We start from the raw sequence: 11,135 nt of genomic DNA, 5'->3' as shown, positions 1-11,135 counted from the left end.
CGATATCCACTTCCACGCCTGAATCAGGGACTGCACACATGTTGCTCTGTGTGAAGACAAAGTTGTTCTTGTGTAATTCCACGTATCTTCCTATTTTTTAATCCTTTCATGTCCAGGGGCCTATCGGGCATGGTAATGAAGGCCACCCTGTCGGCAGTCAGCTATGAGCTTCTCTATTTTATGGACATGCAGCATGCTAGGAGTTTCGCGCGAACATGCAGGGATCGGATGGCACCCACTGAGTAGGTGTAAATTATTACGTGTCCACAAGTGCCGAGGGGTTGGGGTAAAGTCCTGTGTGTTAGGCAAAGCGGGCAAGATGGCCCTTGGTTCGGCTTCTCAGTACCAAATTTTGATGCAGTGCTGATGTGCATCTACGCTTTGGTTCTATGGGCTGTGCCAGCAAAACGAAACGTGGTCAGCTGCTGCTGCAGCGTCCTTGTAGACCAGCAGAGTATGATTTGCTGCAGTGTCTGTCTCCCGTGGCTAATTCTGGAAGGGGATCCTGGACTTCCTGCTTATTTCGTTTTGTGTGGTCGGACTGGCCTCTTTTATATGCAGTGGCTTGCATGTCCTCCCAGGGTGGAACCGGCGACTCATGCCGCTATCTGCCGGGGAGCAGCTCAATACTGGCTCTGAAGGGGTGCCTTACTCTGTCTGGTCGAGGCTCTGAAATTGTCCGACTCATCTGTCTTCGGCCATGTCGCGGAAACAGCTAGCTTGTGAATGTGCGTATAAAATGTACGCAGCTGGCTGCGCTCTAAGGAAGTACGTATTTCGAATTCGTCACATGTGCTCTTTATTAATATGCACTTGCATGGATATTTCCCGTCTATATATGTAGTTACGTCTGATTACTCGTACTCTCACTGCAGCTTTATGGTTCAATCACTTCTATCGTAGAACGGGCCGCGGACGCGAGTCCACGGCTGAGCTGAACCGTCTTTATTCTCCTTTTCTCCTCTTTCCCAAGCGTGATGACGGTGCGCGGTTGCCCGCCTATATAGTATGGGCCCTTGGTCTTCTGTAATAAATCCAAAGCAACTTCCTCACTTTGCATCCCCAAACTCACTCGCCCTATTAGTACTCGCGTTCTTGTTCACTAACTCACGCCCTCACCATATCGCACATTAAGCACAATTCTCTCACTTTTTTGTGACTGAATGAAACCTCAAAAAATTTCGCTTGTTTATTTGTTTGTTAACGAGAACATTACCGAGCTCTACACCCTCTGCAAACAAATCATTCAGTTTTTAATTTCCTCACGAACATTGAATCATTCGCACTCAATTTTTGACTCGAAGCTCGCTGGCTCGCTCGCTCACTCACTCACTCACTCACTCACTCACTCACTCACTCACTCACTCACTCACTCACTCACTCACTCACTCACTCACTCACTTATTCGCTCACTCGCTTATTCGCTCCCTCACTCACTGATACGATCACTCACTCACTAACTTGCTCACTCACTCAGTGGCCTATTCACTCACTCGCTCTCTCGCTCACACGCTTACTCACCCACTTGCTCACTCCCTCATTTATTCACTCACTTACTCACTCGCTCACTCACTTACTCACTCGCTCACTCACTCACTCGCTCACTCACTCACTCACTCACTCACTCACTCACTCACTCACTCACTCACTCACTCACTCACTCACTCACTCACTCACTCACTCACTCACTCACTCACTCACTCACTCACTCACTCACTCACTCACTCACTCACTCACTCACTCACTCGCTCGCTTATTCATTTATTCACTCACTCATTCACTCACTCACTTATTCACTCGTTCACTGGAGCGGCATCTACTGCTCATTTTCAATAAAGGCCTGAAAGCTACGTAGTTCCGTTGAGCTTATAAATGACTATGTAGTTTTGAGTACTCTTTTCGAAGGGTTTTTCTTTTTGGAAGCGAAGTCAAATGCAAGCAAATTGATAAACCCTATGGTCTGGCCATGAAGGCACGCAGCGTTCTTGGTCCTGTTTTCGCTTGATGTGCAGGGATTTATACACCCCCCCCCCCTAACAACCCCCCAAAATCCCCCCAGAAGGACTTCGACACCCCCCCAAAAAGATTCCACAACCACAAGCACCCTGCCTAGGGATTTATACAACACCCCCCAAACATCCCTCCGACACCCCCCCAAAATCGAAATTCTGCATAAACCCCTGGTGCTGTGAAAGCACGGTAGCCCGTTGCGGGGAGACAATCATTTGTGTGCTCACTCCCAGCACGTACCGAGTGCTTCACCGCCGCAACTCCAGGTTTTCCGTGCAATGTACATTGCACGCGTGTGCACCGTTTTCGCTGCCGGCGGTTCGACGTTCCTGTCGGGCCGGCCTTGCACGCCTCGACTGCGCACCTTTTGTCTCGCACATCGGCGGATCAGCCCAGTTTGCGTTTTTGAAAGCATGCAAGGCTGCCACCACCGAACATGATTAAAGGGAATTATTCTCCCACCATTAATTTTAGCCAGGAGGCTAATTAAACATAATCGCAGAACGAGACTGCAACAAGAAATGCGATGCAGACAGCAAGGAAGGGGGGGGGGGGGGGGGGGGGCGCAAGAACAACAGCGCCGCTGTCGTCTGCGCGGAAACCAGGCGGCAGACGAACGTGCGCGCGTGCAGCAGTGGCGGCCGCCACATCCGCGAATGAGCGCGGCACGGGGGGAGGGTGGGAAGCAGCAGCCCAGGCGAGGCTTGGGAGGCTGCGCAGATCCGTCTCGAGCGTCACGACTGCCGATCGGCGGCCCATCATCGGATGCGCGCGGCCGCCGCTCCGCGAGAAGGGCCGCAACAGTTATCGTTTCTCCCACTGGGGCGGCCAAGCATATCGCCGCCCTATGGGCTGATTATAATGGCCGCGGTGTGGCTCCGATCGCGTCTTCGCGCCAGCTCGCCATCAACGGCGGGCCTCCCTGCGGCGGGCCACCCCGGCGCGTTTCTCGCCATTCCGCTGGGAAACTACACCGCGATCCTAAGCACCCTAGCTGCTCGCTTCGTGTGGAAAAACAGAGTTCAGAAAGACGTCGCGAGTTGGGTGTAAGGTCATCAAATCTTATTTACCATATTGCACTGCAGCATTCGAGGACTTGAGGTATAAAGTAACGAGTGAGAACGAAAATAACGAGGCACACGTAAGTTTTTCCAGTTTGTTGGTTTTATAAGTTTCCTGAGACATAAAACCGCTTGTGAAAAGAAGTCCTTACGTGATAATAACAGGTCAAATTCTGGTTACAACTCTGAATTTACTCTCTATGAGCTGAAGGCTGCCCTGAGCACATGTAAACCCTCAGCTCCAGGCGCAGACCAGATTACATACACAATGATACAACACCTACACCCAGATACTCTTGAAACACTCCTGCACTTATACAACAACATATGGCTTTCGGGGCACATTCCAAAATCTTGGAGGGAGGCTATTGTAGTGGCGTTCTTGAAGGAGGGTAAGGACCCGTCTTCTCCCGCCAGTTACCGACCAATCGCCCTCACCAGCTGCCTGTGCAAGCTTCTCGAGAAGATGATTAACAGGAGACTCGTGTACTTCTTAGAATACAATGGTCTTCTCGAGAGCTGCCAGGCCGGCTTCAGGGTGGGGCGATCCACAAACGACCAACTCGTCGCCCTTGAGTCGTATATAAAGGATGCCTTTGTCCACAAACAGTTTTGTGCAACGGTCTTTTTTGATCTTGAGAAAGCCTACGACACCGCTTGGCGATACGGGATACTTAGCGACCTGAAATCATTTGGTGTTTCGGGCAATATGTTTAACACTCTTTATAGCTACCTGGCAGAACGAACCTTTCGTGTAAGAGTTGGTACTGCCCTTTCAAATGTTTTTGTGCAGGAAGATGGTGTGCCTCAAGGTGGCGTTTTGAGTTGTACGTTGTTCATAGTCAAGATGAACTCACTTCGAAAGGTGTTGCCACGAACCATTTCCTGTACAATATATGTAGATGATGTCCAAATATCTTTTAAGTCGTGTAATATGTCAATTTGCGAACGCCAAGTCCAGCTTGGTGTTAATAAGCTAGCTGGCTGGGCTGACCAGAACGGTTTTAAGCTAAACCCAGTTAAGAGCACTTGTGTTGTATTCTCCAAAAGGCGTGGGATGAGGCCAGATCCAGACATCAAACTGAATGGTGTCTCGATACCGGTCAAAAAAGAACACAAGTTCCTAGGTATAGTCCTTGATGAAAAACTTTCCTTTATCCCTCATATCAAACAACTAAAACAAAAATGTATTAAAACACTGAATATTCTAAAGGTCTTGTCGCATCACTCGTACGGTGCTGACAAACAACTTCTGCTGCGAGTGTTTACCAGCCTGGTAGGCTCGAGGTTAGACTATGGGAGTGTTTTGTATGGTTCAGGAAGGGAAACTGCTTTGAAAATGCTCGACCCAGTGCAGCACTTGGGCCTTCGACTTGCGTCTGGTGCTTTCCGGACTAGCCCCGTGCAAAGTCTGTACGTCGAGTGTGACAGATGGTGTCTAGGGTACCAGCGCGAGTATGTGGATTTGCTATATGCTTTTAAAGTTTCATCAATGTCTCACCATCCCATTAAGTCTATAATGAACGATACATCTACATCCCAACTGTTTTTAAATCGTCCATCTATTTCTGCGCCTTTCTCGCTCAGGGTGAGGGAGAAAGCCTCTGAACTTTCTGTCTCGTTTTTAGACACTTTTACAACATCTCTCATTGATTCTATAGCCCCATGGCATCTTCGTCCTGTATTGTGTGATTTGTCGTTTACGCAATTTAAGAAAAACACGGTGCCCACAACTGCCGTTTTGCAGCATTTCATGTATCTTCAGGCGAAATATGGGGCAACAGAATTTTTTACTGATGCCTCAAAAACATCCATTGCGGTGTCTTGTGCTGCACACGGACCCAATTTCAGTGCTTGTAAAACCATGCATGTGAATTCTAGCATTTTTACAGCGGAGGCATATGGTATACTCCTTGTTTTAAATCACATCAATGAACATCATATCGCAAAATCCATCATTTTCACGGATTCACTAAGCGTCGTGCGTACATTATCATCCCAAAGGTCTTCAAAAAATTACATTGTCAATCTGGTTTTTAAATCTTTGATGTCGGCGTATGCGTCAGGTCTGAAAGTTACCATCTGCTGGGTTCCAGGCCACGCTGGCATCGCGGGCAATGAGTTTGCTGATGAAATGGCTGCTGCTGCTGCTGCACTGAGAAACACTCTAGACATAGCAACAGTACCGTACACTGACATGAAGCCAGTCATCAGACAACACCTACGTAAAACATGGCAAACACACTGGAGTGAACAGTCAGACAACAAGCTACACGTAATAAAGCCACACTTGGGACGATACACAACTGACTCACACAACAGACACACTGAAGTGACCCTAGCAAGGTTACGGATAGGCCACACACATGCAACACACTCGCACTTGCTCACTGGATCTCCAAGACCCATGTGCAGCAGGTGTGGAGAGGGCCTATCCGTAATCCACGTACTCATCCAATGCAAGGCACTTGACACAACACGACGCAAACACTTCCCACAACTATACAGACAACACGTTCCGTTTCACCCATTGTACTTTCTAGAAGACGAGCCCATGTTTTCCACCAAGCTTGTTTTTAAGTTTCTTACCGATGTCAATTTTTTGCATCTCATCTCTTATCATGCATCATGACATCCTGGCCCTTTACACCAGTCATCTTCATTAGCTTGTTTTAGTTTGTGTATGTTTACTGAAACCCTCTCTACTTTTACTTTCACATCGCTGTCATGAAATCACTTTTGTTTGGCGCTCTTTGCCCTTAGCTGGCCTTGCGCCATTAAAATCCAGATATCATCGGTTTTATAAGTAAACAAATAATTAAATGAACCGATAAATAAATGTATATGTGTGCGTGTGTGCGTGTGCGTGTGCGCGTGCGTGTGTGTGTGCGTGCGTGCGTGTGCGTGCGCGTGCGTGCGTGTGTCATACAGCGTATCATACAGCGTATAATAATTGGGAATGAGGTATCCGTTGAAAGAACATGAAAATGAAATCCAGTGTTCTGGGACACCACGGGGGGCTTCCGGGAAGTATACCCGACTCTTTTACAGCGAAGCTGTGTACGTCTAATCCCCCAGTTCACGCACCTGTGTGAAAAGAAAACTCGGGCACTTGTGTTCAACGCGAGAAAAAAATTCGTAAAAAATAAAACATAAGAACATAGGGCTTCCATATTTCGATATGTCTTACAATGGGCCTCGCAAAAGTGTCTTCTCAGCAATTCACTCCGGTTTGAAGGTGAAGGCAACTTTAAAACGAATAAACGATGGAAAGGGAAGAAAAAGTCGATAAGCTGGTGGAGTAAGGAAATAAAAGAGGCTACTGACCAGCGAAGAAAGGTGTCGAGAGAACATAGAGAAGCAAAAAGAACTGGTATGGAACCGGAGGTAGTGAAGGAAAAATGGGATATCTAGCGGGAAAAAAAATCTAGAAGTGCAGAAAATGGTGCAAGCAAATATCAAGCTTAAAAGCGAACAATGAATGGCAGAAATACGGAAGAAGGACAAAAGCGCATCCAAGAAGTTTTGGAACCATGTGAAATTACTAAGCTCAAAAAACGATATCCATCAAAAATTCTTGATTGATGAGGAGGGGAAACATTTAGAAGGAGAGCACGCGTTAGCGCATATTCATCGAGTGATTAGTGAGAAGTTTAGGGCAATAGTGGTACAGAGAAACCTGCACCGATAACATCAGCGCCACAGAAGACTGCGGAAAGGGAAATAAGTTTGAATGACCTTGATTGGTAATAAAGCAGAGCAAAGGTTTCTCCCCAGACAGCAGTGGGCCCGGACGGAATACCAATGCAACTGATAAACCTGCTTGGAACTAAAAGTAAGGAATCGTTTATGAGGGCAATAGATAAGGTGATAAAAACCAAAGAAATACCAGAGCACTGGTTAGAAAGTAGGATGAATTTAATATATAAAGGCAGATGCAACAATTCCAGTATTGATTCCTACAGACCACTCACAGTAACGTCAGTGATGTATAGATTCGTAATGCAGGCGATAAAATCAGAAATTCAAGCATGGACGGAAGAAAATGAAATACTTGGGGAACTGCAGAAATAGAAAAGACAGACGATTGGATGAGAATTTGTTCAAGATAACGCAATGCATTGAAATTGCGAAAGCGCAGAAATGACCATTATGGACTACGTTCTTGGACATTAAGGGACTACGTTCTTGGACATGACAAGGACTACATTCTTGGATATGACAACCTAAACAGAGAACTGCTGTGGAGAATGCTGAAACTCCAGGGATTAGCTGTCATCCTCGTGGCAAATTCAAAGCTGTCAATCCTCCTGGCAAATTTTCGCAGCCTATTTAATAAACAGGACCTCCTATGCTCGTTCACTGAATCATGTTCGGCGGATATTGTGCTTGGAACTGAAACGTGGCTTTCCTCTGACGTTAGTGATTGCGCGTTGTCATTGGCTAAACACTTTTCTGTATTTAGGCAAGATAGAACAGTGTCTCGCGGTGGTGGTGTTATTGTAGCCGTTAAAAAGAATTTGCAAGCCCATTTAGTCAATACAATTTCATGTATAGAGATCCTATGGGTGATAGTACGCGTATCTGCCTCTGTACGTTGTTCTGTCGGGGTCTGCTACCGTCCGCCAAATTCTTCCCCCGAATTTATTGAGCACTTAAACGAATCGCTGTGCTTTATACAAAACAGGTACCCAAAATACCCAATAATTCTTGCTGGAGACTTCAATTACCCAGTGATTGATTGGCGGTCAGGCATACCACATGGCAGCACAAAATGGCATGAATGTCAAGAATTTCTCGATGTGTTGTCTGCCTTTAGTTTTAGTCAAATGGTCAGATTGCCTACACGTGTCGACAGAATTTTAGATCTTGTGCTGACCACAGAACCAAGCAATATGCTCGTACATGTTTTAGATAACATCAGCGATCACAACGTAGTGCATTGTGAGGTAACATTAGAAAGCTCCAAAACCGAGAATAAAAGGAAAACAATTTTTGATTACAGCCGCGCGAACCACGCCATGATAGAAACCGAATTGTTATAATTTTCCGCGCAGTTCTTCACTTCCTTTGCTCTCAGAAATGTAAATGAAAACTGCCCGATCGTTCGCGATAAGCTTCTGGAAATGAAAGAAAAACCTCCGTCGCATGCCCCCGCGCGAGGGACACGAGTAAATGCAGAGCATTGGGGGTGGTCACGTGGCGTAGGTTGTGGTAGTTGGCGGTGGTAGTTGTAGTTGTTGTTGTCGTAGGGGTTGGGTAGTTGGGTTGCGAGACGGGAGAGAGAGAGAGAGAGAGAGAGAGAGAGAGAGAGAGAGAGAGAGAGAGAGAGAGAGAGAGAGAGAGAGAGAGAGAGAGAGAGAGAGAGAGAGAGAGACGTAAGTACGTAACGTGTTATTTATTGCCATCGTTTGCACCCCACCCTCTCTGCGGGGCAATCGGTTGGATCTTTATTATTATTCTTTTCTTTCTTTTCTTTTCTTTCTTATTATCCCTCTCGGGAGGGCAGTGCGCCATCGTCGAAGTTCATAAGCGATGGAAGCAACACCTTCAACCAGTACCGCGACGCGAGCCAACGTCAGCGTTGCAGTACCAATTCAAGACATCGTGCCATCCTCTTCATCGACGGCGTCCTAAGACAAGGCGGCGAGACGGCGCGCTGCCGACGCCGAACGCAAGCGTCTGAAGCGCGCTGCCGACGCCGAACTTCGTGCACGAGAAGCCGCGGCCAAACGTCAACGTCGGGCCGCGGATCCTTCGCTCGGGCAACGAGTATATTCGTAGCGCGCGCAGTAGAGGGAGAGGAGGTAGCACCTTCTGCTGCAACGCCTCTTTCAGCGCCGGAGCACGCGCATGCGCGCCCGCACCTGTTGTTGAGAGCGAGGAGGAGCGGGGGAGGGGCGCACGTGCTGGCTGGCTGCGGACGCCGAGTTACGGACGCATAACATTGTGAGTTAAAGAAATGCTCTGCATTTAAAATACGTTCCAAGAATCAGTATCACGTCATCGACGCAAAGCGCGTGGTTTACGACCGGCGTTAAACGCTGCATCAATAAGAAAAAGCGGCTTTATTCCAAGGCCAGACGATCTGATTCAGCTGATGACTGGAAGCGCTACAAAGAAAACTCTAAACTGTGCAAAGCAGAAATCGAGGCAGCCAAGGAAAAATTTTTCAACAACGATATAACAAACCCACTGCAGACCAACAGGAGAAAATTTTGGAAAGTGATAAATCCAAAGTACTCATCATCATCGTCCATATCATTGTCTAAAAATGGTACAGACCTTTCCTCATCAGAGGCTGCAGAGGAATCCAATTCTGTTTTTTGTTCTGTGTTTACAAATGAAAGCCCATTACCAGCCACTCTTAATATACAGTCATTAGATTCAGCAATGGATGACTTGCTTATCACTCAGGAGGGTATTGCTGCAGCCATTGAAAGACTCCCGACCAACTCTGCACCAGGCCCCGATGAAATATGCACCAAACTACTAAAAATGACTAAAGTGGTCATATCCCAGATCTTAGCTGCTTTAGTTCAGCAATTGATAGACACAGGCAGCGTACCGTTTGCTTGGAGAATTGCCCGTGTTATCCCCATCTTCAAGTCAGGCGACCCATCTGTGCCTCTTAACTGCAGGCCGATTTCCTTAACCAGCATAGTTTGCAAACTTCTAGAACACATAATATCATCTGCCGTAATGAGCTGCCTAACAAAACAGAGCTTCTTTTTTTCTAATCAAAATGGTTTTTTGAGAGGCCGTTCTTGTGAAACTCAGTTATTCGAATTAATGACTGATCGCCATAATGCAGTACGTTCGTCCTCACAAATAGATACTTTATTCATAGATTTCGCCAAGGCCTTCGACAAGGTCACTCACATCCGTCTAATGGAAAAACTTTCTGCTCTTAATATCAACACTAAGGTTAACAGGTGGATTAAGAACTTCCTAACCAATCGCTTTCAGTCAGTAACCATTAATGATCATTCCCCCTCTTTAGCTCAAGTAACTTCCGGTGTTCCACAGGGCTCAGTCTTGGGTCCTATTTTATTTTAAATATAAATCAATGACATTAACACTAATATCTCTTCTACTATCTGATTATTTGCGGATGACTGCGTCATTTATAAGCAAATTAAAAACCCCTAAGATTTCTTATCCTTGCAAGCAGACCTTAATAAACTGGCGAAATGGCGTAGGGATTGGCAGATGGAAGTAAATGGGCCCAAAACTAACGCCATAACATTTACCAAAACTAGCGCGTCTGAGCCCCGTCACTATTTTCTCAATAGTATGCCTGTACAAACCGTAACCATGGTAAAATACTTGGGGGTCCACATAACGTCTGATCTAACCAGGAATCACCATATCGATACAATAACCAGCAAAGCTTCCAAATCACTCGGATTCATTAGGCGAAATCTGCATTCAGCTAACACATCCACAAAGCTTCTGGCCTACCAAACACTTGTTCGATCAAAGATTGAATATGCAGCGCTAATCTGGAACCCCCATCAGTCGTATCTCGTAAATAAACTTGAGGCACTCCAAAATAAAGCTGCCCGATTCATTCTCAGGAACTACTCACGAACATCAAGTATAACAGAAATGAAACAATCCCTGAACTTACCACCTCTACAACAACGCCGGCTTTATAGTCCCTTATCGATTTTTCATAGGCTATACCACAGCCAGTCTTCTTTCGCTGCCTCGCACATAAGACCCGCTGGTCGCGTTTTTCCCCGTTTAGATCATGCATTCAAAGTTCAACCGATATTCGCGCGTACCAACCTATTTTTCTTTTCGCCACTCTTACTTGCTATTCGTTACTGGAATTAGCTCCCAGGTAACATCGTCACCCTCAGTAATCATGACTCATTTATCAAAGAGTTGCAGTTATTCCTCAATGTATAAATCATTTTTCAGTGTTTGTGTCATTTTTGAACCTCTTAGATCGGTTCAATGTTCGATGTTTGTGTTATTTTGAACCTGGGTCATTTTTTAACCCTCGCATTTTAGGAATTGGACAACTGTTGTGCGCCTTTTGTGTACCCTTTTGTT

The sequence above is a fragment of the Haemaphysalis longicornis genome, unplaced genomic scaffold, assembly GCF_048455015.1.
Source record: "Haemaphysalis longicornis isolate Haplotype H1 unplaced genomic scaffold, Haemaphysalis longicornis Haplotype H1 scaffold_7, whole genome shotgun sequence".
In the NCBI taxonomy this organism is placed as follows: Eukaryota; Metazoa; Arthropoda; class Arachnida; order Ixodida; family Ixodidae; genus Haemaphysalis; species Haemaphysalis longicornis.
The sequence above is the reverse complement of the archived record's forward strand: the minus strand, read 5'-3'. Positions refer to the sequence as shown.